This window comes from Loxodonta africana, chromosome 2 (genome assembly GCF_030014295.1).
Source record: "Loxodonta africana isolate mLoxAfr1 chromosome 2, mLoxAfr1.hap2, whole genome shotgun sequence".
Lineage (NCBI taxonomy): Eukaryota > Metazoa > Chordata > Mammalia > Proboscidea > Elephantidae > Loxodonta > Loxodonta africana.
In genome coordinates this window covers 20,841,879-20,868,905 of record NC_087343.1, presented here as the reverse complement: position 1 = coordinate 20,868,905, position 27,027 = coordinate 20,841,879, and the positions used below count along the sequence as shown (strand labels likewise).

At 43.0% G+C, this 27,027-nt stretch overlaps 1 protein-coding gene and 1 long non-coding RNA gene across 3 annotated transcripts in view; one reads left to right on the top strand and one right to left on the bottom strand.

Moving 5' to 3' along the window:
• Positions 1-23,793, bottom strand: part of BASP1 (brain abundant membrane attached signal protein 1) — a 70,834-nt gene extending 47,041 nt beyond the window's left edge. The window contains exons 1-2 of one of the 2 annotated variants that reach the window (XM_064270810.1): positions 23,660-23,787; positions 5,666-5,745 (exon numbers count right to left, since the gene is read on the bottom strand). The gene's annotated coding sequence lies outside the window, so the exon portion shown is untranslated. Of the gene's footprint in view, positions 1-5,665; positions 5,746-23,659 lie in introns of both variants that reach the window. The other variant, XM_064270805.1, reaches the window with a different exon arrangement.
• Positions 23,794-24,287: 494 nt separating this feature from the next.
• The window catches only part of LOC111749949 (uncharacterized), a 37,468-nt gene continuing 34,728 nt past the window's right edge, over positions 24,288-27,027 (top strand). The window contains exon 1 of the long non-coding RNA XR_002785107.2: positions 24,288-25,289. This is a non-coding gene — a long non-coding RNA (uncharacterized LOC111749949). The remainder of the gene's footprint in view (positions 25,290-27,027) is intronic.

Sequence of the window (27,027 nt, the reverse complement as noted above, 5' to 3'; positions counted from 1 at the left end):
GCTAGCACCCATGGACTCCATAGAGCACTGGTATCAAACACACAACAAAGAATATTAAGGATGACTCCAGAACGTTCAGAAGCTTGGCATCGGTCTCCATTAACTCTTAACTACATGCTTCATCAAATCAACATGAAATTATTTCCAAGATAAACAGCAGTAGGTGTTAGTTAAAAGGGAGAGGAGGGAGGCTTGAGCCTCTGCAGTTTCTTTGAAGTTTTATTTTGGTTTCAGTAAAAACTCAGAGAGCCAGTTATATAAATTGAGTTGGTTAAAAAAGTGACCACGTTTCCAGTAAAAAAAAGAAAAAAAGGCCAAAATGATGAGGTTTTAAGAAGAAAGGAAAGTCTAGGACTATTCTGGAAAAGCAGACCTATTTAAGTAGAGAAAAAAAATAGAAAGGCACAGTTACAGGTAGCACAGGTATAAATTTCACTAAAATATTTCAGGTCACAAATCCAATAAAGTGTTAGCAGAAGTGTCAAACTGCTTAGATATATCCAGAAAAGAATGGAACAGAGAACTGGAAAAGACAATAATCCCTCAAATAAGCATTTATATGACTTAACAGCCTCTTAATATAAACATTATATTTGTTACTGGCTTGGTGACACTGAGAACACTAAGGACTCTGACTTGTGACAACAATATCAGGGGTCACCCACCTAGCAAGGGCCGGGTTACAGAACCTGTTTAAGCACCTCATTTCCAGAGGCCTACACCTGTGATGCGTGCAAGCTCATCCACAGATGAAGGTAGTTTTCCTTCTTCGAAATGAAAACTACCCAGGTCACTAATGTTAAACACAGAGTTCCTGGGTGATGCAAAAGTTTAATGATCTTGGCTGCTAACCAAAAGGCTGGAGGTTTGAGCCTACCCAGAGGTGCCTTGGACTTCCAAAAAATCAGCCAGTAAAAATCCTACGGAGCACAGTTCTACTCTGACACACGTGGGGTCGCTATGCTTCAGAGTCAATTCAACAGCAACTAGCTAATGTTAAGGACGGATTTTTCAGCCCGTCCTTCAGTTCAGAAAAAACATTCCAGATGAGCTCAGAGTTTGAAAGGAGGATTCCTTGGGTCCCTAATCAGAGTCTTATCAGTTTCCTTATACCCCACCTCCAAGAAGAATTCCCAGTTGTTTACTTCAGTGTAGACCTGCAGATTCCATTTGCAAGCCTGCAAGGTATACAGAGAAATCCCAGCTTTTGAAGATTTCAAGGCAATTGCACAGCAGCACAAGCAGTTTTTTTGATACTTAGAACTGTGACTGATTTATAGCGGTGCCGTCTATTAAGAATTTTTTTTTTTTTTTTTTAAGATAGAGCTCTGATCAAAAGTATATTACTCACCACATTTGTACCACTCAACTTTTGGGTATCTGGGTCTATGAGGAGGACTTGATATAAATCTTTAATTCCTCTTATTAAAGTTTTTCTGTATTCCTAAACAATGAGACAACAACTAAACTCTTAGGCCATGCTCTCGGGACATATTTACTAGCCATCTAACCATACAGGAGAGAACAGCAACAGAGAATAAATAATTCTCATTTATCAGCCAAGAAATGATTTGGCCAAGATCCCCACAAATGTAAACACTGGTTTACATACATGCAATAATAAATTAATGTCTGCTAATCTCTGCAGGGAAACCCTGGTGGTATAGTGGTTAAGCACTACGGCTGCTAGCCAAAGGTAAGCAGTTCAAATCCACCAGGCGCTCCTTGGAAATTCTATGAAGCAGTTCTACTCTGTCCTATAGGGTTGCTAGGAGTCAGGATCAACTTGATGGCAATGGGTAATGGGTTTTTAGTCTCTCCAGAAGTAGAATAGCCTCAAAGATGAATGCATTAGGTCACACTGAGCAATTACTCTGGGCCAAGTGCTGTGTGAAGGCTAGCAGAATGATAAGTGATAGGTTACCAAGCTGCCATAAATCTATGATCCTTTTAACCCTTCTCTAACATGACTTGCTAGCGTTACAGCATCTTTTGAGTTTTAAAATTGGGGAATATAAACAGCAAAGTTGCTGTGGCTGGAATGAGGAAGCTCAAAGGGTGATTGGAATAAAATGTTTAGTTTCTACCATCTTTGAACTCCAGGAAACATTTCACATGGGCCACACGTCGGAGTCAATTCAATGGCAACCAGTTAATATTAAGAACAGATTTTCAGCCCATCCTTCAATTCAGAAAAAAACATTCCATTTCAAAGAGAAAAGATCCTGTTGAAGAGTCCCAGCTACCTCTATAATCTATTTGCAATTCAGGAGTCATGAGAACCCAACAAGTTAGGGCAAAAGCCACAGGTATAACTGACTAGATGGGTAGGGAAATGTAACTCCTATGGTGAAACCCTGGCGGCGTCGTGGTTAAGTGCTACAGCTGCTAACCAAGAGGTCGGCAGTTCAAATCCACCAGGCGTTCCTCGGAAACTCTATGGGGCAGTTCTACTCTGTCCTATAGGGTCGCTATGAGTCGGAATCGACTCGACGGCAGTGCGTTTTATGGCGAAACATTAATGGAAAAATGAGCTGTTACCTACTTTGGCACTAGCACTAGCACCTTACCAAACCACCAAAGAAACTTCGGAACTAACATTTCCCAAAGCCAGTTTATCAAAATAAAATGTTTTGTTGGTAGAGATACCGTTTTTTCACGGTGTGTCACGTTGATTTCAAAAAGATTTATAGGTATCCCAGCTTGCCTTCCTAGAGATTACATCTTCCCCTGGAACAAAGGACAAAAGACCATTCATTCCTTGGATTCAGGCAGTACCTTCCCTAGAATAAAGATACTCACGATCCTGCAAAGTCAGACTTATCTGACTTGAAATCTTGAATCTTGAAGATGGGAGCAACAGCAACTCTTAACTCTGTTTCCTCAGCTGACCAACCTGTCTTAACACAGGTAAGCTGGCCTGAGGGAGCACCTGCAGGGGACAGTTCCCCAAGAGGTCTGACAGTCCCTGTAAGGATAAGGCCTGAGATATAAGCACACGCTAACTGTAGTTTAAGAACTAGCTATTCTTAGAAAGCTTTTCTTCTACTTTCTAATTCCAAAGTACTCGGTATTTGATAGGAATTCAAGATATGCCAATGTCTTTTCTATCTAGTAATTAAGACCTTTGAACTTAATTAATTCAATCCTGAATTCTCCCATACTCTCAAAAGTGATATTTACATGAAACTTTTTACATAATAGCCAATTGAACTTGGGATATTTCAGATGGCTTAGTCACGTGAAAGAAGTTTATGTACTGAGAGACAGCAGAACAGGGAAGAAACAACCGTAATGATTGGTCTGAGTAATCAATTTAATGCACTCGCTGCTGGTTAACAGCCCCGACGTTGTCCTTCCACAGGAGCCCCACGCACCTGCGTACCAATACCATAATTGCTGGTCTACTTGTCTCCTTTTGCCAGACCATAAGCTCCTTAAAGGAGGGAAACCTGTCATTGCCTCTCTCAGCTCAGTAAATAAACATTAAAAAAAGAAAAAATTAATAAACAGTACTTCTGCTATATTTTGATGAGGTTTCGATGCTCCCACAATGCATTTAATAGTGGAGATAAACCCCACATCAGCTGCTAATTCATATGCACAAAAACAAGTTTTCAGCATACTTTCGGAGAGTATTTTTCAGCCATTCGAACTGCTTTTAAAGAGCTTAGTCTTAAGAAACCAGGTTACAAATGCCACTGATCTTTCAATAAACAATGGATTTTCACAAAAGCAGTGCTCGTACCTTCCTTTTAACTATACAAGATAATTTTTTTTTTTACGTATGGCCTCAAAAGTATAAATGTACACCCTGCGTGTCTAACCTAATAGCTTTATTTATACAGCAGAAATAGAAAAATCTTCACACAATTCAAGGTGAATGGAACAGGTACCCACAACAGCGGAAGACTGAAGCCTGTGGGAAACGTTTCCTGGAGTTCAAAGATGGCAGAAACTAAACATTCTATGCCAATCATCTCTTGAGCTTCCGCATTCCAGCCATAGCAACTTTTCTGTTTGGATTCCCCAATTTTAAAACCAAAATGACGCTACAACCCTAGTGAGTCATGTTAGAGAAGGGTTAAAAAAAAAAAAAAAAAAAGAGGAAAATATCATCTAGTGAACTGCTTGGAACTACACAATAAAAGGTATATTAGTCACCCCAGTTACACGTGTGTGCCATAAAGTCCTGCTCAGCCACTGATACCATATCGTTCTGGCTAATTACACATTCCAAGTATATACTGTACAACAGGAGCCAAGACTTCCAAACAAAGCCTGAAGTTTGGTACGTGAAAAATCAGAAGGCAGGTAATTCTTTATCTTAGACCATATTTAGGGCTCTTAACTCACCAGTCACTTGCCTCCTGATCTGTGATCTTTCCGAAGCAAATCGCCAGGCCTATCTTCTGAGGCACCTCTGGTGGATTCAGACCACCAACCTTTCAGCTAGTAGTTGAGTGCTTAACTGTTTGCACCACCCAGGCTACTTTTTCTATTCTACTATTCAGTTTAGCCCAGACTGATCTTACTTTAGGAATTGGATATTCCAGGGCTGTGCTCTCCTTTCCTGTTGGCTAGTTCCTTTAGATCCCCAGGCCTAAACCTTGTCTATGAAAGTGTCTTCTCGTATGTTAGGCGGAAGGGGGATTAGGGAAAAGAGAGATAAAGGAGTTGCCACTGTAGAGAATGCCATTGGCTAATTCATGAACTGAATTTACTTTGAAGTGAAACAATTTAAAGACAAAATAATAACTTAATAGTAAAACGCTGTTGTTGTTAGATCCAACTGTTTATGGTATAAATTATGCAGCTAGTGTGAGAATGTATTATACTCCAACTCAGCTCATACATGTAAGAATTAAAACCCTGCAACCACTTCAACTAAAAATACACTTTTCATATGTAAAAGCAAAGCCAAGTAAAGTAAAAAGTGGTGAACAAGGTATCAAGGGTGATGGCTAGACAACACGATGAGCGTAATTAACGTCACTGAACTGTACATGTGAAGATTATTGGATGACAAGTATGTTGTTACATATATATTTACCACAATAAAAAAAAAAAAGGGTCATCAGTAACTAGAAATGTTTCAGAATGAGTAAATCATACTGCTAGAATTAGGCTTGCTTATTGAGACCCTAAGAAGCCCAGGTGGTGCAGTGGTTAAGCGCTTGGCTGCAAATCAAAAGGTCAGCGGTTCAAACCCACCAGCCGCTCAGTGGGAGAAACATGTAGCAGTCTGCTTCCATAAAGATTACAGTCTTGGAAACCTTATGGGGCAGTTCTACTTTGTCCTATAGGGACACTATGCATTGGAGTTGATTTGACAGCTACGGGTCTGGTTTGATTGGGACCCTGTATTATTATTTCTTAACTACAGATTACTTTAAAAAAAAATCAATTTCATATCATTGTGAAAACTACAGCCATTTTCTTTTAATTTAATAAGAATCCCATCAATAAATGTCAGCCTTAGAAAAAACTAAACACTGACCTAATAAGAGATCTCGGGGTTGACATGAAAATATTTATCTCTCATAATCTTTGTTCAAACCAAGGCCAATGACACTCGGGGCTGGGACAAGGAAAAATGAACAGTAGTCATCAAGGTGTACATGACAACGGGCAGTGAGGGAGGAATAAATCAGAAATGTCCTACCTATAGGTCCCTGGGTGAAGCAAATGGTTTTCTCTCAACTATTAACCGAAAAACTGGTGGTTCCAGCCGGCCCAGCAGTGCTGCAAAAGAAAAGCCTGGTGATCTGCTTTGTAAAGATTACAGCCAAGAAATGAACCAGAGACTTCACCTGTCTGAGACCTGAGGAACTAGGTGTTGCCCGGCTACCACCAATGACCCCCCTGACAGGGAGTACAACAGAGTCCCAGGCAGAGCAGGGGAAAATGTAGAACAGAATTCTAATTCATGTAAAAAGATCAGACTTACTGGTCTGACAGAGACTGGAGGGACCCCTGAATGCTATTAACCCAGAACTGAAACCATTCCCGAAGCCCACTCTTCAGACAAAGATCAGACAGGACTACAAAGCAAAAAATAATACATACGAGGAACATGCTTCTTAGTTCAATCAGATAAACGAGACCAAATGGGCGGCTCCTGTCCAGATGCAGGATGAGAAGGCAGAAAGGGGCAGGAACTGGACAAATGGACACAGGGAACCCGGGACGGAACGGAGGAGTGTGCTGTCACATTGTGGGGACTGCAACCAATGTCACAAAACAATATGTGTATAACTTGAGCTGTAAACTTTCACCTAAAGCACAATAATAATAATAAAAAGATCACAGCCAAGAAAACCCTCTAGAGCAGTTCTACTCTGTAACACATGGGGTCGCCATGAGTTGGAATCAACTATACAGCAACAGGTTTGGGTTTTGTCTGTGTATTAATTATGCCCCACCCCACCACCCAAAAGAAAAGAAAAAAAAAAAACACCGTGAACTCAGTTAAAGGTTCCTTACGAACTAGTTCCCGCATACGGAAGTATTGCAAAGCACGACATTCTGCAATATGCTTTATCGGCACAGCGTGATGTCAAAGGGCCAGGAAACTTGCCATCCCACGCAATGAGCCCTTTACCAGGCCAACCGCAGCTTCTATGCTAGAAGCTGAAGTCCAAAGATGAACTAAGCAAGGTCCTAGCTTCCAGGGACTCACAATTTAGAGTTAAGCAGTCACAGCAGAGTCCGGGCTAAATTCACTTTTACTTCGTTAGATTTCCCAGTCACCTAATGCATAAAGCTTTAAAAGCCGCATGTTTGTCTAGTGGCCTGATACTTCTGACTTCACAGAGCCCGATTTACTATATGCCATGGTTAAGGTGCCCAATAATGACCAATCTGGAGCAGACCCCCAACATTCAACGACTTGAAAGAATGGACAAGGAATATAGCTACAATCAGCTCCAGCTTCTACACGTTGTGGTGTATTTCTGAAAAGGTTCCACCATGTGATATTGTTTCCCACAGAGAATGCACAATTTAAGTCTTCATTTGAGATTCTACCTTAGAAGGAAGCTTGCCTGCATGAACCATTAGCACTGTCCGCTTGTAAAGTCTCCGGGCTTTAGAGCAATTACTACTAAGGCGACAGCCTGGAAACAATGTAACTGCACTAATTGCAGTTTATTAGATATTCATTTTCATAGTAAGCACTAACGAGTGGACGTGAAATTTAATGTCTATGTATGGAAGTCATTTCAGCTGCCAAAGGTGACTTTCAGAAAACATGTGTAACCTGCCCTTCATGAGTGTAATGTACCGTAGGCAACCTTTGATGTTGAACACATATGGAGTGCTTTGGAAGGTACCAGAAACTGTTATAGGCAACTATGATAGGTCAACAAAGCCAACATACCTCTGCCTCCTGGGTCTTTTCATCTAGAGTGGGTGACAACGTTAAATAATCACATCAACTTTGATAAGTGGATAGACCAAAAAGCCAAGTGCTTCGAGAGATGCAGGGGCAATCAGGAAGGCATCCCAGAGAAAGTGGCATTTAAGCTGAGACCTGCACTAGGGGGATCTATAAAGTGGAGAAAAGAGTATTCCAGGCAGAAGAAACAGTAGAAAAGAGCTTGGAGCCCTGGGAGAACTGAAAGATGGAGGTGTGACTGGAGAACAGAGGGTGGGTGAGACAGTGAGTGTGAAAAGGAAGTTGAAGAGGAAGATAGATGAACACACCAGACCTTTCAGATCAGAAAAGGATTTGAATTCCAAGTTTAACAGTGAACTCTAAGTGTAACAGAAAGTTATATCAGGTCTGAGACAGAGAAATGCCATGCTTGCACGTAGACGAGTATTAGCACAGTAATCCAGGAAGGGAATAGAAGCTTTAACTAAATCCCTGGCCTAGAGTAGGGAAATGGACATATGTGAGAGATATCCCATTGGAGTCAATTCTGACTCATAGAGACCCTATAGGACATAGCAGAACTGCCCCATGGGCTTTCCATGGCTGTAATCTTCATGGAAGCGGACTGCCACTTCTTTCTCCCATGGAGCAACTGGGGTGTTTGAACAGGTGTCCTTTCGGTTAGCAGCCAAGTGCTTAATCACTCTGCCATAGGGTTCCTCAAGGTAGAATAGCTAGAGCTTTGTTACCCAGGAAAGGCAATAGATGGAATTAGCAAAGACATGCCCAGTTTTCTGGCATGAGTGGCTGCAGGTGCTATTGACCAAGGAAGTGAGCCCTACAAGGAGACCATTGCGTTTGCCTTCAAAATACAAGTTTGTGATGGATGGAATTGTGTCTACCCAAAATACGGATTGAAATCCTGTCCATATGCTGTTCTGATATGACCATGAGATTAAATCAGTTGGCCTGGAGTAGAACAGATCACCTGCCACAGTGCAATCTAATCAATCAACCAGCTGAGGTCCTATCAGTGTAGGGTGGACCTTAAACCTAAACATTTCTGAGTTATGAAAGAGCAGATCAGACAGAGACAGGCATATACTGGTGTAGACTGACGCCAATGTGAGGATCGCCAAAAACCAAGGAAAACGAGGAGCACCCGGGGCTACCAATCAGGAAGGGATCACACAGGCTGGACCCTCACTTGGACTTTCAGCCCCCAGAACTCTGGAAAAAAGAAATTTCCATTCTCAAAAGCCACCCATTTGTGGTATTTGTGCTACAGCTGCACTAGCTAAGACAAACTTGCATAAACTAAAGAATTAAAAATTTTAAATTCTACAGTCACTCACATCACATGTTCTAAGGTAGAAAACCATGCACACGTGGAACTTTTCATAAAAAACTATTAAACAGTACCAACGTTCACATTGGGGGCCAGTGGGTTCACCTGGTGGAGTAAAATAAAATTGTTATTCAATTTTACTGTTGATTAATGAAGTGATTTTTTATTGCCATAGTTAACACAACATGATGTGACCTGAAATCTGAAACAGAGAAGCAATGATTGAATTATTTGAGAGTCTACACCCACAAAGTTGTTAACCGGTTTTTTTCAGACAGCCTCTCAAAAGTGTTAACTATAGACATACCCACATCAACACTTGTTGAAAATAGCCCCCCAAAAAACTCCCTTAAGCATCAACTTCATATGATTCCTGGTACCTGTAACTTCCCTTCCTTCATGTCCAGCTGTATCTATATACCTTCTAGCTAAACACCAACCACTCTTTCCACATTTTACTTTTCTGACAGCCTCTGTCTTCCAATGTCTTCAACTCCAAGCCCTCCATTTAGTAAAACCTGCCCCAAGGTAAGTGTCTGGTAAATTCCTACCAATAAACATGGATGCTAGATTAGGATTTTAAACTGGCCTAGACATTGGGTCAACACTTCTTTCCAGAACAAGAAGCACTCTCTATCATTGCCATCGTTGGTAGATTTTTAAATGGTCCTTCCCAAAATAACTTTATTTTAATTTAGAAAATTTGAGACTGGCTACGTTTTCACACTGCAGTCACCAAGTTAATCTTCCTCTCTTCACTCATTCTCCTGTAAAAGTTGGGTATGCGGATACCCCAATGGGAAAGTCTTCTTGCAGAGGGAACGCATCATGATATACGGTGATGGAATGAAGAACAGGCATGACCACGTTAGTATCTACTGATTGGCAGAGGCGCCTAGATCACTGTGTTGAAAAGGATCCTGAGGCCTCATTCACGTCCCCATGACCACCAGGAAACGAAAAAGAAGGCTGGTAGTTGCATGATCCCTTGGCCAATCCCAGTACAATGGAGCATGAAAAGCCTGACTTTGAATCCCAGACTAGGTTCTAACTTTCCTAGCTATGTGAATCTTGGGGAAATGAACTTCTTTGCATCTCATAGGCAAAATGGGGGCCCTAATGATTACCTCCAGAAGCTCTGGTTACACAGTGGTTAAGCACTCAGCTGCTAACCAAAAAGGTCAATGGTTTGAACCCACCAGCCGCTCCAAGGGAGAAAGCTGTGGCAGTCTGCTTCCATAAAGATTACAGCCTTAGAAACCCTATGGGACAGTTCTACTCTGTCCTACAGGGTCACTATGAGTTGGTATCGACTTGATGGCAACGGGTATAGGGTATGATTGCCTCACATGGATTTGTAAGGAATAAACCAGGGGCTCAACGGTTGCCAATCTGCCCCCTTCCTTCCTCCTGAGGGCAGGTACTAGTGAAGCAGCATTTGGCACAGGGGCCCATCTTTCCCAATGTGAAACAGGAATAAAGCATTGATGTCCTTCTCCCAAAGGAAGGCCTGGCGATCTACTTCCAGAAAATCAGCCCACGAAAACCTTAAGGAGCAGTTCTATTCTGACATATGTGAGGTCACCATGAGTTGGAACTGACTCGATGGCAGCTGGTTTTTGCCTTTGTACCACTTCTACCGCATGTGTCTCTTCCCAACTTCTCCTCCCCCTCCCCTTCCTCCTCTCATGCTCTATTCTCCTTTTTTCCCCTAAAAAATTCTGCAGAGGGAGTGGTAGGGCTCAGAAACAAGGAGTCACTGACTGCTGATCTTGAACGAGGGAGTTTTGCTTCCTGTATTGCAATTACCAGGAACCCTGCCCATGCTAAGGGGAAGCCAGACCCTCCAAAGAACCCAGAAGTGACTTTCCCCTCTCCCCATCCAAGAGCATAGGAACATGGGACTTACCTGGCTGCAAAATCACCCTGCTGAAACCCCCTGTAAGTACAGCCATTTCTTCCTTTTAAGAAGGGTTTTACCATCCACAACAGTGCTTAACAAGAAAGGCTACTGTTCACAAATGCCTCTCCCTTTAGAAAGGCAGGGCAGTTTAATTAGCTGGCGGAGTAGTTAAATATGTTATCAGAATCCAATTGAAATGGAAATGCTTCCCCAGACTGTTAAACCTCACCCTGGAACCACCGTGCATGCTAGCATTCTAAAACATTTGTTCAATCATTTAAGATATTTTCTCTACCAGGTAAACTAGGCAAACACTTGTTAACATGTCAGGGCATGCAGGTTTGCCATGCTGTATGCCACTAATATTAACAACTGTCTATAATACCCTAGGGGGTCTAAAAAAAAAAAAAAAAAACACTGCATCTCCCCCACTGCTCACCATCTCCCAACAGGAATCACGCCCAACTCAAAACTAGCTTGCGTTCCTTTCACTCGCCTTAGAAACAGCAGGAACAGTTTTTGCAGTATTACATCATTCTGGACTTCTTTGTCTATTATCTGAAATTCTTGGCAAGCCCACTACAGACGTGACTAAGGGTACTCCTTTGCGTCGTCTACCTAGCCAATGGGGATCAACACAGCAGTAAGATCTACAAGTAGCAGTTCTTATCCAAAGAGAGTAAGTTTAATGGGTGGCCTTAAACACATTGCCATCAAGTCAATTCTGACTCATAAAGACCCTACAGGACAGAGTAGAGCTGCCCCATAGGGTTTACAAGGAGTGGCTGGTAGATTCGGACTGCCAACCTTTTGGTTAGCAGCCAAGCTCTTAGCCACAGGAGTACATTAACCTTAGTTTGCCAACTGCTCTCTCTAACCACCACTTCCTTCTCCCCTTAATATTGTAGTATTTGTTGCTGGATACAAGGACATAGTAAAAGAATGGGTTGCTATTGACAGCATTGAAGTTTAAAGTGCAACAAAGTGGTTTTTTTTTTTTTTTTAAAGCAGGAAGGGCTAATCAACATGATTTGGGGGGGCTGGAGGTAGGGAAGATGTTAAGCTTGTTGACATTTCATTTTTTTTTTAACTCTTTTGTTCACTTGTCTGCATTCGAAGTTCGAAGTAAGTTAAACGTAATACCTTAGAAATATTAACAACACTTTCCCATTACGAGTTTCATTCCATCTACAACTCTTACCTTAGCAAAATCATTTGTTATCTTTCCTTCCTGTAGTTACTTCTCTCTGCATTGTGATAAGTTGAGTTCTCTTCTGACCATCCCCACCTACTCACCCAAGACTTTAAAACAAATGAAATCAATGCCAAGTTCTCTGGACAGTGGAAATAAAATCAGTTAGAAGAGAAAAGATGGAGAAGAACCTGGTAAGTGATTAATGTTTTGTCTGTGTATGTGCACAGGCGTACATGCGCTTTGTCTCTTACGCCAATGAAAAAATAACCAAACCTTCAATAAGACTTTTCATTAGTCAACCACTGAGTTGGATGAAGGCAGATAACATACAGAACAACCAGGCAGTAGTATACAAAGAAACACCTATCTGGGAAACCACCATCAATCTTGTATTAACAAACTCCCAGAGAACTTCAGAACAAACACTTGTTATTATCTGTCTGAAAAGCAAACACTGAAAAGTCCAGAACCAGGTTTCTAAAGCCCAGTTGGGAGGGTCCTGAGAAATCAGAGCTGGAGGTCTCAACAAAAGATCTCCAGGGCTACTTGAAGAAACACTAACACCACAGTCAACTTTCCGTCAATAGAATGGTATTCACTGAGGTTGGGTGATCACGAAAAACCCCAGAAGCTCCTGTCACTACTATTGTAAGGAGATTCTTTCATTTTTCCTCAGAAAAATGAGTTATTGCAAGAAAATTCCAGGTCAGCTTATTAGTCATACTAATATCTTTAGTAAACACCCAAGTGGAGAAGAGACTAACTGCAAATCTTCCCACCTTTAAAATCACTGAGGTCTCTAGGTTTTTCTTTTCCCCAGGCATCTTCAATAAGCCAAAGTAAGCACAGATGTGGCTACCCTCCATTAAAACACCCGAGAATATTTTGTAAAGGTCAAAGACAGCAAATATTCCTAAGGCCTCTGCGGTTTCCAAAGCAAGCTCAGAGAAGCTTAGGAAATGACTCTGAAGACCCACAATTCTAAGGAGCCGTTTCTTTTATATGAACAGGGACATTCTCACAGTTGGTGGGTGGCTGCTGAGATTTTCCATTTCAATATACTGTTTTCCCAAACAGACCTTGTTACTATTTAACTTCCCTATTGTATTTTTTTTTTTATTATTATTGTATTAGTCTATGTGGTAATGGTGCTCTGAACGGGCTGTAAACGGGTAAACTGATTTGAGGCAATCCAGGAAACCTGTTATTTAGACAGCTCAACCTGGAAAAGGTGTTCTCTTAACATACTTCTTCACAAGCAGAGAAAAGTTTTTATCTGAGTTTGTTCAAGGAATGTATTCATTTCTAAATCTGCATGACTAATTATTAAAAGCAACTATGAAATCTGCTAAGTCATTGACTGCAGGTTTCTCTGGAAAAATATATTATCTCCACTTTAAAAAAAAAACTTCTAAATAGACCATTTTCAATGTGAAAATAAAGAACTATCAATATGGGATCAAAGCGACAACAGCAACTCAAAAGATTAGATAGGCACCTTAAGGGCAGTGAGAATAGGTTAATGGGGGAGGAACAACTCAGAGAAGGAGGGCAAGAATGGTTGCCGCCCTCAGCAAACCTCATCAGTATCACTGAATTGTACACGCAGAAACCGCTGGTGTGTTTTGCTGTGTATATTGGTATATCCTCAACGACAACAAAATACAATTTTTTAAAAAATGAAAATAAAACCGTGTCTAACCTAAAACTAAATTTATCACAATTTGTCCAGATACAAATTCACAAAAACAGCTTACATTGCTGGCATCACTTTCAAACATCCCAAAATTAAGCTTTATATGAAGTGTGCTTTAACAACTTAAGTACTTAAGTCCCCTGTTTGAAAGACTATTTCAGAAATTTACAGATCTTTTTAAATCCTCTAAATGGGCCCAAATACCACCGACGATGATTCTCAAGAGAAAAAGATTAAGCATTATTTTCATGGAGGCTTCAAACCAAGAAGCCACATAACACCTGCTAATAGCATAATAGCTCATCCCCACCCACTACACCCCCACCACGTCGTCCAGGCTGGACCTTCAGAGACTCTGGAGCGTTTCGAGGGCAGGAGGCTGGACTGCACTTCCCTTGAAACCGGCTGCCTTGGAGTCAGTTCCAACTCATGGAGACGCTACGTGCGTTAAAGCAGAACTGTGCTCCACAGGGTTTTCCACGGCTGATTTTCAGAAGTAGGTCATCAGGCCTTTCTTCTGCGATGCCTCTGGGTGGATTCAGATTCTCCAACGTTTTGGGTAGCAGCGAGCACATTAACTATTTGTTCCACCCAGAGTCTCAGCATCTCCCTCTGCCGCTCTCAAAGTCAAGTCTAAAACCACCTGGCTTTCTTTCCTAACATGTACCCTCTATCTGCAGCCCCCTGCCCCTGCACCAATGTCCATCTTGAGGAGGAAAATGAGGATACAACACTAAAATTCAGCTTTATGAGGAAAGACACTATGAATGCATGCCAATTATTCTTTGGCATATGAAGGAAACCCTGTACATATGATTTAGGAAGCAAAGAGAAATATGTTGAGGGGAAAAGTAGACACATGGACAAGGTAATAGCAGGCAGTACCTGATGAGTTCCCAAAGAGAGGCCCATGGGATGGGTTAGAAGGCAGAAGAGCAAGAGGCTGAGGGAGAGGGGGGAGGACCTCATGGAACCAAGTCTAGATTTTCAAAAATTATTCCCAGGGTAAAAGAATGGTAGGATTTTTTTTTTTTTTTAAGTTGCAGACACTAAGTAGGAGTTTGACTCAATCAGTCATTCTGTGATTATTTCTCTCTCTCTCTCATGAGGGGGGTGTCCAAGGGTGAGGCTTTATTGGGAAATAACCTGGGTTTCCACTGAGCCACTAACCAGCCCATGTGACCTTGAACGAGCACTAACTTTTCCAAGATCCTTCTCAGTTCCAAAATAAGGGTTTCAGTGATAAGCTTTCAAAGCTTCTGTCATGATGACTCAAGTATTTAACAAAGGACTGAAATTGTACTTAGGATGGTATTTAAAGGCAGCCACCCCTATCTGTAAATGAATCCTACATGGAGGCAGAAAACAAAAACAGGTTCACAATTTAGTACTTGGCTTATTGCTAGTTAGGCAACCCTAACTTCACAGCTGGAAAAGAGCCTACCAGAATCTCTTGACCAGCACCCCAAAAGCCAGAATTAAGTTAAGGCATTTGGGTGATTACTTCCACCTGTGAAGTATAAGGAGCAACGTAAAGACGACAAACCAACACACGTCCATCTATAACCCTTATCATCATTGTCATTATTCTTGAAAAGCATATTAGTTCATGTGCACTATGACAAGAAAACCCCATAACCTATTGCTGTCGAGTCGATTCCAATTCATAGCGACCCTATAGGACAGAGTAGAACTATGACAAGAATCCCCGGTAATCCGCAGGTGACTTAAATGTATTTACTGATTAAATGGTTAAAGGCTACATGTCTTCCATGATAACTAATTTTAATTGGAGAACCTAGTGCAACTCTCTCTAAATGAATACTGAAGATGTTACTAAGTTAGAAGGCTAACCATTTTCTCAAGGGTCCATGTTACATAAGATACAATGGTCAGGCTTATGGGAACTACAGTGTAGCATGGGCCAGTGGAATAGGGCTGAAAACCATCAGACAGACATTCAAATTCCATCACTTTCTATTCACTGTGGGTTCTTAGGGCCATTGTGCATGAACCCCTACATTTTCCATTTCTTCACAGGTAGAATGCATTTTCGAGGTGTTTGAGGGGATAAAATTCAATTACAGCACATGACGTTACAACATATAGTCAAAGAAATATCCATTCTCATCCTTTCAGTTTCCACTCCCCCCCAAAAAAATAAATAAATAAACCTCCAATCTTGTCCTCACACCTAAACTAGGAAGCTTTCCAAAAAAAATGCAACTTCCATATTCAAAACTTCCTTTCCTCACACTGAACACCTGACAGATAAAGTGAATATAGAATTTCTCTCCTGAATCCATATAATTCAAAACCCTGTTCAAAAGTATTAGAAGAAAAATAAAGAATTTATACAAAATGTAAATAAGTTGTAAAATGAGTTTACCTTTACTCAACAACAGAAACAAGTATCCAGAAGTCAAAAAGAAATTACTTGGGCGTATCCCTGAATTAAATGCCTGAACCATTAAGACTGATTCTACGATGGAACCAAGCAAACCCAATGGAAGCAAACAAACCCACTGTCAGTTCCAACTCACTGGACTGATCCACGCCAAATATCCGAAATTCCAGGGAATTTTTTTGTTTGTTTTTAAGAGACCACAGTGACCAAAGTCTCCACGGGGAAAACTGCTTGCCAAGATTTGTCCACAAGGTAACAACACCTTTGTTACATTCTTGCATAATATGAGCCTCTGTTTTATTCCTTATATGGGGGTGGTGAAAAACCCCCTGCTATCGAGTCCATTCCAAATCATAGTGACCCTATAGGATAGAGAAGAACTGCCCCATAGAGTTTCCAAGGAGCGCCTGGTGGATTTGAACTGCTGGACCTTTTGGTTAGCAGCTGTAGCTCTTAAACCACTGTGCTACCAATGAGGGCTTCCCATGGGGGTGGTGAGGACATGGGAAAATAAAAAAAGGCGTACCAAATTTGTGGTGTTGGTGTGGGTATGTGTGTGTGCGCGCGCGCGAGAGTGGGTGTTTGTGTAGATAAGCTGGGACGTCCCTAGGTTCTTAATACTGTTATCTTAGAATTTTAAACAAATCTAAGTTGGCTTTTTTTTTTTTTTTAAGTTGGCTAATCGATCTTAGTACTAATGAAAAAGATACTTCTTTTAAATGCTAATGAATGCGGCTAGATTCGGAACACAACAAAGCTAAGTGATTTCAGGAATCTAAATGAATTACGTTTTATAGTCAAGGTCATACAGCTAATCAAGTTGAGTCCTGACTCAACATACTAAATGTGGGCCTTTCTCTGAAGGTCTCTGAAGTTCCAAGGACTTTCACATTTATTTTTTCATTTTGATAAATGCCAATCGAGTATGGAGGCCGGGGTGGGGTTGTATTAACTTCCCACCCACTTTGGACTTTGAAACTAGTACAAGTGTCCTGCCAACATATTCAAGATATCATAACCACACCTGGGGGACCCTTTCTACGCAAATGCCGATGCTCTACCAACTACTGTCCCAGGGACCTCCACTGGCCTGCCTTGCCGTGGTGGTCTCTTTGAGATAAGCAAATGAATAGCTATAGAGGGAGAAGATGAAGTAAATAGAACTAGTATTCTCACGACTTTATGATAAATTTGCCTTAAAAATTAAACTAAAAATACGCACTTAATATATGTCAAGCATTGTTCTAAGTGTATGACAATTTCACTTAATCCTTACAATAACCCTCTATTACAATCTCCTTTACAGAGGAGGACTGAGGCACAGAGAAGATAAGCAATTTGCCACAGGTCAAACAGCTAGTAAATAGCAGAGACAGGATTCTAACGCAATGAATCTGGCTTCGAAGTCCAATTTCATTACAACTCGCCCTCCAATTTATGCTTTCTAAAACCCATATCCTCTATACAATGAATAAACAATTGCTGACATATATGTTTCAAACAGAAGTTCACAAAACTAACCAAAGAAGACCAGTCCCTCCTCCCTCATCCCCCAAATCCATTGAAAACCAAGTTTTAGTAACAGGAGAAAATATTACGGAAGTGCCTGGCCTTCCCCACTGAACACCCTGTTCCTATATTACCTTGAAGTGTTTCCTTAGGCCTGGAGCCCTGTTGTGCTCACAGATGGTTTCTATTTCTAACCCTCCGATGCTTTCAGGAATTTATCCCTAGACTCCCAAGCCTGCTGCAGTAATAGCACCTTCACGGCATGGATGGCCTTGGCTAGTCAGAAAATAAATCTCTGCTTTCCCTGTTTTTGTTCAAAACGTACTGCCTTTGGAAAGTCTGATTTTAAGTTATTTAAATCCTTAGGGTATAAAGAAAGAAAAACACACCCTATTTCACTCCCATTTCATCCATTTCTGACTTCCAGAGAGAAAAAAGGAGACTGTTCTTGAATCACACCGCTCCTTAGGCTTCAGTCTTCTCCAAATTACAATTTAACTATATTCTGGTAAGAATGTGATTCTACGTGACTGTCTTTTGCTCTTGAGAAGGTTCACCAGACAATTGGTCTCCTGTGACATTTACCTAGATGTCTGTCTTAATTGCCATAGCCATGTAGGGAACAGTCCTACCTTCCTTTGGCAAGTTGGAAACTGCTGTGGTTTTCAGACACCACCCCACCCCACCCCACCCCCATATATCTTCTCAAAAGAACTTAAATGCCATCTCTTGGGTTCCATAAGCAGCCCTGGGAAATTCAATGAGGTTGACCATTCTGATTTCATACTTCCTCATGCACTTTTGGACAAAATTCCCACATGGTGCCTCACAGAATTTCAAATATGTATATACACAAAGACAGGAAGTTAGGAATTACAGTATGTGGGCCTCTTTGAGACTGAGATGGCCTACTTCTGACTGAACCCGCTTAAAGGCCCTCAGATCCTCATTCCTCAACAGGGAGCTCAATATCCAGAAACTAGTCAGTGATGTCAACCACACTGAATGTGTTGGAAGAGTAGACTGACAGGTAGAGGGGTCCTTAAGATCCAGTCTTCGTTTTTTCAGACATTATGTATGGTCCTTATTAGAAACTAAAAATAAGAATTACTATCCCAATTTTACAGTTGAAGAAAGGGAGATTCAGAGAGGTTTAAAGTGAAGTAATTTGTCCAAAGTGGCTTAGCCACTGTCTAGAAATTTTCAAATCCAGTTTCTTTCCACCATTTCCCAATATGCACCCCACAGCAAGGGTATTTTTATCTTTAAAAATAAATTCTATTTGCAGCTTATAGTTATTTCCTGATGCCTGTCCACTTTAATGAAGCCAAACAGAAAAGCTCATGTTGCAATGGGTTACTTAAGATCTTAAGAGAGAAAATAAATTGGAAATGGGTTAAGTGAGTTGGGAAAATTTAATAAAATGACAAAGATTTCACAGCCATTGAAGGCATTCAACTTGTCTATGTACTCAGGATTTTTTCCTGAGCAGTTACCTGGTTTCCAGTTGTACCAGCTAAGACAATCATTGTTGTTGTGAAGTACTTGTCCAGTGGGTTCCGACTCATAGTGGCCCTATGTACAACAGAAAGAAACACTGCCTGGTCCCACACCATCCTCATAATCATTACTATGTTTGAGCCCATTTGCAGTCACTGTGTCACTCCAACTCATTGAGGGTCTTCCTCTTTTTCACTGATCTTCTACTCTACCAACCATGATGTCCTTCTCCAGAGACTGGTCCCTTCTGCTAACATGTCCAAAGTACACCATTCTCACTTCTAAGGAGCACCCTGGCTGTACATCTTCCAAGACAGACTTGTTTGTTCTTCTGGCAGTCCATGGTATATTCAATATTCTTCACCAACACCATAATTCAAAGGAATCAATTCTTCAGTCTTCCTTACTCATTATCCAGTCTTTGCATGGATGTGAGGAGAACGAAAATACCATGGCTTGGGTCGGGCTCACCTTTGTCCTCAAAGTGACATCTTTGCTTTTTAACACTTTAAAGAGGTATTTTGCAGCAGATTTGCCCAATGCAATAAGTAGTTTGATTTCTTGACTGCTGCTTCCATTAAGATATTAATCATCAAACGACAGTTTAACTTAACTAGCAAAGAATGGCTGCCTTGACCACTATGTTCTTCTAAGAACTATCTACACCGGACCAAACTGACAATAACTTGAAAGATTACATAGGAAATGAGTGAGTTTATGTTAATGCGGGAGGAACAATTAGGAAAAGGAGGGTGAGAATGGTCACACAACTTGAGGAATGTAATCAACATGTCACTGAATGCACAAGCAGGAATCGTTGAGTTGGTGTATGTTCTGCTATACGTTCTCAACAACAAGATATAAATAGGTAAAAACTACAGATAGGAAAGATAAAGGCCTAAGCAAATCCAATGTGTTTCTTTCAACAGAATCAGACACCAAAGGCAATTGCTTTTGGCAAATATTAGTTTATAAGTCTTTTTTGGCCATTTTATAAAACAGAATTTCATGAGATCACAAAAAATAAGACGAAATGATTTTATAAATCCTTTATTTAGTAAGCATTGTTTATTCAAACTCTAAAAGTTCAGTAGTGCTTAACCTGTAAATGAACATCTTAATTTAAGGCTAAGTTCCAATGTTCAGTGCAACCCATTTATTTTCGGACTACATTTGTAGAAACTGGACGTGAGCTTATTGGGACTAGCTCGACTCTCCCTTTTAAATACAGTTTTTGGAAGATGACAAATTGATTATTTCCCAAGGACAAATATGAAGAAACTATATTTTTTATATTCTATACCAACTAGTTTAGTTTCATGTCATCAATAAAATATATATATTAATATGTCTATGTAATATGTTAAATTTATTATATATAATATCTGTTATATATAATACATTATATATATATACATATATACATAAAATCAGCCTAATTGTTTTACGAAATGGTTTGGGATTTTGCATTTATTTACAAGAGACGCAGGCATCCATTTTACAGTAGCCAACCACCCGACTCCCAATCTCCCAAACCTAACTTTTTTCCTCATATCATATACTGTGTATCTTGACCATGGAATGACATTGTTCTTAAGGTAAAATTAAAAAAATAAGCAAATGGAACACACCCCATCTTAGACCATCTTATGGTTTGCTCTGGTGAACCTAAAAGGACAGTGAGCCTAAGCTCTCGGGCCTCTACTCCACTGAGCATAAATCTAAGGTGTTATAGAGATACCTAAAAGGACAGTGAGCCTAAGCTCTCGGGGCTCTTCTCCACTGAGCATTGAAATTAGGATTTTGGGAGGGAAAAAGGTTTTTATCGACACACCACAATTACAGCATGGGTTGAGACAGAAATGCCACTGTCGAGATAGTGTTGGTGGATTTTGTCAAAAGGCCTAACTAGCTCTCTTTCTATACCTACTAAGGTTTGGCAAAAAGCTAGGTAGCTAAAGGAAAAAGATCACTGATAATTTTTTTTTTTAATTTTATCTAAAAATTTTTTCATTATCTTCCTCAAAAACCCAAGGCCCACTGAATTAGGGGCATACTGATATGCCAAATGGTACTGAATTTTGTATATATTTCAACTCACTCCCCTTCCAAAAAAATACGTAAAAGAAAAAGAGAGAGAAGTATATATTATCTTCTAAATCATAATAAACCACTCAAAACTAAATAGCAAAAAAAAAAAAAAGAGGGTATAATTCAGGTCACCTAGCAGGCAGCCAAGCCAGCCCCCTACGTTCAATGCAAGCATAGGCTCTTATATATTATGCTCGGTCAATATCAAGTTCTTATTAAAAAGAACAAAAGATGGTTTGCATTTGATGCCACGTGTTTTTCCACCAGGGTCTACTGGGAATACTTAGCATAAATTCTTTTCAACATAACCCACCATTACAAAATATAATATTTAGCCTCCTATTTCATTTCATACACACAAGAAGTCTACTTTTGGATGATAAAACCAAACCAACCCAAAAAGAAATCTAAGGGGCTACAAGCTGGATAATATATCGTTGAAAGGAAAATCAGCCATCAAGGCGATAGGTAGCATGACTACTGTTAGATATTGCAAAAAACATTAAAAAAAAATAAAATAAGGAAGCCTTGTGCACTTAATCAACTATCTTCACTCCAGCTGGCTGAGCTGCCTTCTTCCTCCCTGGCCAGTGGATTTCCATCTCCATGGAGTCTCCCTTTGGGGATTCTTAATGAAACAATAAGGTTGGACTCAGGAGAAAACAGCCACCGTTAGGATCCAGAGGTAACCATTTTCTCTCTTCTAGTTTTTGTAGGCCATTTTGTTGGTATAAACGCCAAGATGTCTTCATTTTCCCCAACTAGTGTCACTAAGGGCAACACCCACTGTCAGTTTTGAGCCCATGTCCCTTATCAAAGGTCCAGCCACAAAGATCTGTCAGACAAACGGTTAATCGATGCAAATTCAGAGAGCCACCGTCGCTGCAATGCAATATATTGCAGGAAAAAGAACAATGGGCCGAACTAGAGAAGAAAATAAGAATGTTCAGTTTAAAAAAAAAAAATTTTTTTTTTTTTTTTTTTTAAATCATCTCTGCCCTCAACATAAAGGCCAATCTCATTTTTGGTCAACTGAAATCACTAAGAAAGCAAAAGACGCGAGACAGCCCGGGAAAAAAGAGACACACCTTGGGGAAACTGTCATTCGCGTCCAAGGGGTTCACGCAACATTTAGGGCAAACGCCTTTGTTCCTGGGCTTCGGAAAGGAGGTGGGTGGGTGGGTAGATGATGGAGAGATCAGATGGGGCGGCCCGGGCCCTCCACACCCTGCTCTCCGGCGCATGCGCGACGCCAAGACAAAGGAATAGGTAATTACAGTCCCGATTCATTCATTTTCCCCGCAGTCCTGGGGGTCTGTTAGCCCGGGTTGTAATCCCGGGGGGCTGATCCACACCCCTAGAGCCAGAAGGCCACCTTGATTCTAGTGTTTGATTTTAACCAGCCACACTCGTGGTAGGGACCTCGGGAGAGACCGAGGCGTGTCAACCCTTTACAAGGTTCTAAAATCACCCATGTGCGCTGTGCTAATTTCAGCCGAATGAAAATTACACAGGCAAAAGCTGACCACGGAGTCCGTTTCAAGGCAGAACTACCTCTGGGGAAGCAAATAAGTAGCCCAGCTAAGCGCTCGATGAATATTCATGAAAAGAATGCGGTTCCTAGCCATGCATTGTGTGCGCGCTCGGCTCCAGGGACTCTGGAATTTTTATTTTTCTGTCTGTGGGGAGAAGTGGGGGTCAGGAATGGGTGTGCGGTTTCAGCGCGAGCGCTTTAGGCAGCAGCTGCTAAACCCCAAACCCTGGCCTGCAGTGAGGCCGAGCCGGGTTCGGGGCCGCGCGCTGTCACGTTCAAGCTCACACCCCCCGGCGGGGGCCGCGGGCGGAGGCGCCCAGCGCAATCCTTTAACCGAAGGCTCGAGAAAATAAAATGTGCAGAAGGCGCCCACAAGTTAGTGGGGAGGGAATTCGGCTATGGGCAAGGCTGGGGCGTTGATCTGATCAGGATGGGGCTTCTGCAGGGATGCACGTTGTCGTGTGAACCTCATATTCCTTGGCCACCCCAAGCCAAGATTCGGGAGTCCCGCGGGTCAAGCGTCCCCATGTGCCGAACCCAAAAGCCACCCCCTTCCTTCTGGTCAGACTAGATTGGCGTCCACCGCGGGCCACCCCCTTCTTCTTGCTCCGGGTTCCTCCCGCCCCACCCCACCCCCACCCTCCATCTTCTGCTGCTGCGCCCCTCGCGCTGAGCGCTTTCTTCTCGGCTGTGAGTCGTTCAGATGACGGACACGCTGCCTTCAGCCCCACAAAGCCGTCCCTTTGGGACTCAATGCGCTTAAAGGCTTCGCATTCGGCATTTCCTCCTTAAACAGTAGCCCACCCTCCCCGCTGCCGCTCCTCCAGCTCTGCTTATCAACCTCTCCCCGGCCCCCGGCGAGTGGCTGCAGCCGCCCACCTCGGGGACCCGCGTCGCCCAGTCTCCCCGAAGCGCTGGGGAGCCCTCTGGGAGGCACCCCGCGCCCGCCGCCGTCCAGTTGGGCCCCGCACGTCCAGCTGCGGGGGGAAGGGGGAAAACGAAGGGGGAAGGAGGGTGGTGCGGTGGGGGCACGGGTCCCCGATGTCCCCCGAGCCCCGGGTCACGATGGCAGCGGGGCCACCGGGCGCGCCTCCTTACCGGCTCTGGGTGCCTGTACCGCCCGGGATGCGCGCAGTGCCGCCGAAGGGCCCGGGTCGCTGGCGTCGTCGGCCCGGCTGGTGTCTGCTGGCGGAGGCGCTCTCCCCGGCTCGACGGCGGAGTCCGGAGCGAGGAGCGAGTCGGAGCGCTGCCGCCGCCGCCGTCACCGCTGCCGCTACTGCCGCCGCCGCCGCTGCAGCCTCTGCATTTCTCGCGCTCGCGCTCCCCCTCCCCTTCCTGCCCAGCGCCCTCCCCCGGCGCAGCCGCCCGCCCAGCCTCCCTCCCCGACCCCGCCCGCCGCTCGCCCTCCCCTCCCCTCCCCTCCGTCCCAGCCTCCGCCCGCCTCCCCTCCCCTCCTCTCACCTACATCACGGTCTCCCCTACCCCCCGCCAGCCCGCCCAGCCTCCCTCCCGACCCTTCCCGCCGCTAGCTGCTCCCCTCCATCAGGGTCCCCAGGCCGCCTTCCCTCCTCTCCCCTCCATCCCAGCCCCCTCCCCTCCCCTCCATCCCAGCCCCCTCCCCTCCCCTCCATCCCAGCCCTCCCCCCACCTCCCTCCCCCTCTGCTCGGGCCCCGGCGCCCCTCCCTCCCCCCAGCCGCGCCAGGGCTGTCGGTGGGCACTTTCGCTCCCTCTCCCTCTCACTGTCACCGTCCGTCCCCTTCTCCCTCTCTCTCTCTCACTTGAAAGGATTGAACAAGAAGTGCTCAGGCTCTCTCTCAGACTTAAGGGCTGCCTCGAGGTGGAACGACGTACCGTGCCACCAGCCACCCTTCTCAGCACCCCGATGCCTCCCGCCCCCGACGTCGGGGAGGTGGCTTCTCCCACCGAGGGCAGTGGGGTTGGGGGTGACCTGGTGGCTCCCCTCAGCCAACCGGGACATATGTCCGCGGGGTTGAAGGTGGCCTCCAACGGCAGGCAACTCTGCCCCGCGCCTCCGCGGAGGAGACGCGCACGGCAGGCGGCCCCCTAGCCGGGAGGGCTGAGCCGGGAAGACAGCCGGGCGGGAGACCCGCGACGGCCAGAGTCCGGCTGCAGGGCGCGCGGCGTCGGCACAGCGAGGATGCTCTCAGGACTTGGGAGAGGACAGAGGGAAGAGAAGCACCCTGAGAAAAGAGCCGTAGTATTTTTGGATGGATGTGCTTGGATGGAGGCCACAGTTCTCAGAAACAGCCTTAGACGAGGCAGCCCCAGCGGGCTGCTGGGAAGCGCACGGCCCAAAGCCTGGCCAGGTGCGGGGTGCTGGGTGTCCCGAGGTGTACCACCAGGACACAAAACAACCACCGAGGGGAAAGTCCTGCTCACCTTGCTTACCTGTTGGCAAGAGGGAAATGCGTCCAATGGTAGCCCTTTCATTAGACAAAGCCAATTTTACAAATCTGCAAAAACCGTCTGAACCTTGGCAACTTTCATATGCAACATTTTAGCGCCCTCTGGCGGTGCTTGGATTACTTTCATGCTTGCCTGCATCCCTGCCAAGAATCCCACTGAGTTCTTCTCCAAGGTGGATCTGCCCCCTGACCTGGGAGTGGATTTGGGACAGGTTTGCCTCCAGAATGGAGGTGACAAAATGATTTGGGTGGGGGGGATCAGACGACAAAGACAACTGAATCCTTATCCAACTGAAGAAAGGTAAGTCCATTTTTGCATAACAGGAAGATAAACATGTAACCACTGAGCCACCAGGGCTCCTTCAGAACTTAACTGTATATAATTTAAGCGACGTGGCGATGGTGACCCACTACTATTCTAGCAGTTTTTGTAGCGGAAAAAGCCTTGACTACCCGGTTTAGCAGTTTCTACGGGGCCGCACAAAATTTGTTCAAGACATGCAAGCTGAAACTGTTTGCATTTTCACCAAAAGGTCATAAGAACAGAGTGGGTTTTTTAGGTTTTCTATTTTTTGCCATTTAAATGAAATAACAAGTGAATATGATACTAGAACAGGGAAGCAAATTACAAATAAAGTTGCTGCCAAAGCATTTTATTTATCTAAAGGCTTACTTCCCTGATTCCAGCACACCCGTCTATGAGGCTAGATGTCTCACAGACCTCATATCAACCTTTAAAAAGGGGGCTGATAATTCTTTGTTGTGGGGGCTGTCATGTGCATTGCAGGGTATTTAGCAACCTGGCTGGCCCCTATCCACTGGAGGCCAGTAGCATCTCCCCGGTCATAACAATTAAAAATGTCTCCAGACATTACCAAATGTCACCTGAGAGACAAGTCACTCCCCATTGAGAATCAAACCCAACCCAAACCAAACCCATTGCTTTCCAGTGGATTCTGAGTCATAGGGACCCTATCGGACAGAGTAGAACTGCACCACAGGGTTTCCAAGGCTGTCATCTTTAAACGTTTGTGAGTAAGACGCTAGGTTTTTACCCCATTAGATGAATGTTTGCAATTTTATGCCCGAAACATTTACCAACTGTGTCTGTTAGGAGAGCTGAGTCGTTTTTCATTAAGCACCCAGTGATCTTCCCTGTGATCTTCTAGGCATGCAAATTATCTTAAAATTAGGAAATGTATGTTCCTTTTGTGTTTAAATGATAAGCCTGTGGGCGTCAACATCTTTCTATTTTCTTTTCCCAATCTTTTTAAAAGAAGACGACATAAATGCTTGCGGCTAAATTTTCATGATGGAGAAAACCAACCCTTCAAAGGTGTGATTGGAATACAGATCACAGGTTACCATAGAAACCGATGGGAAAGATTTATACCAAAGAGGAAAACTGCAGGTCAGCTCAGTTTTGTCTAACATCAGATTTACTAGTCCTCTTAAAGGTAAAAAACAAACAAAAAAAAAAACACCTTTATTTTAACGAAATAATGATTTATCTGACTGACGGTGTTCTAATCTTGAGAGTGGAAGATTTGCAGGATTTGTAGATATACGTCAAATCGTCACATGGTGACCAAAATGTTACATTTTGCCACAAATTCATCACTATATAAAATCCAATTTGGTGACCCTTTTAGTCTCTTTTTTAGTTGTTCATTCTCACATCTAACATTTTTTAGGGTGTATGCACTTTTTTTTTTTTTTTAGGGAATTAATTCATAAGCGTTTGGAGCTCTGGAGTTTAGAAAATTGTTATACTAATATTGTTAATCTTGAAAGTGTCACATAGCTGTTTGGATTATAGACTAATGGACTTGGGGGCATTTGTTAAAGATGCCAAAATTTAATTGGCTCATAAAGAAAAAAAAAAACTGCTTTACTGTCCAAATGGAATTAATATATTTTCAATAAGCAAAGCTGGACTTCATAGGCTGTAAAATGAACTCCATTGTTATTTTTAATTGTCTGCTTAACTTGCTTCAATAAAAACAAAACCTGCATTATGAAAATATTTATCAAAAAAG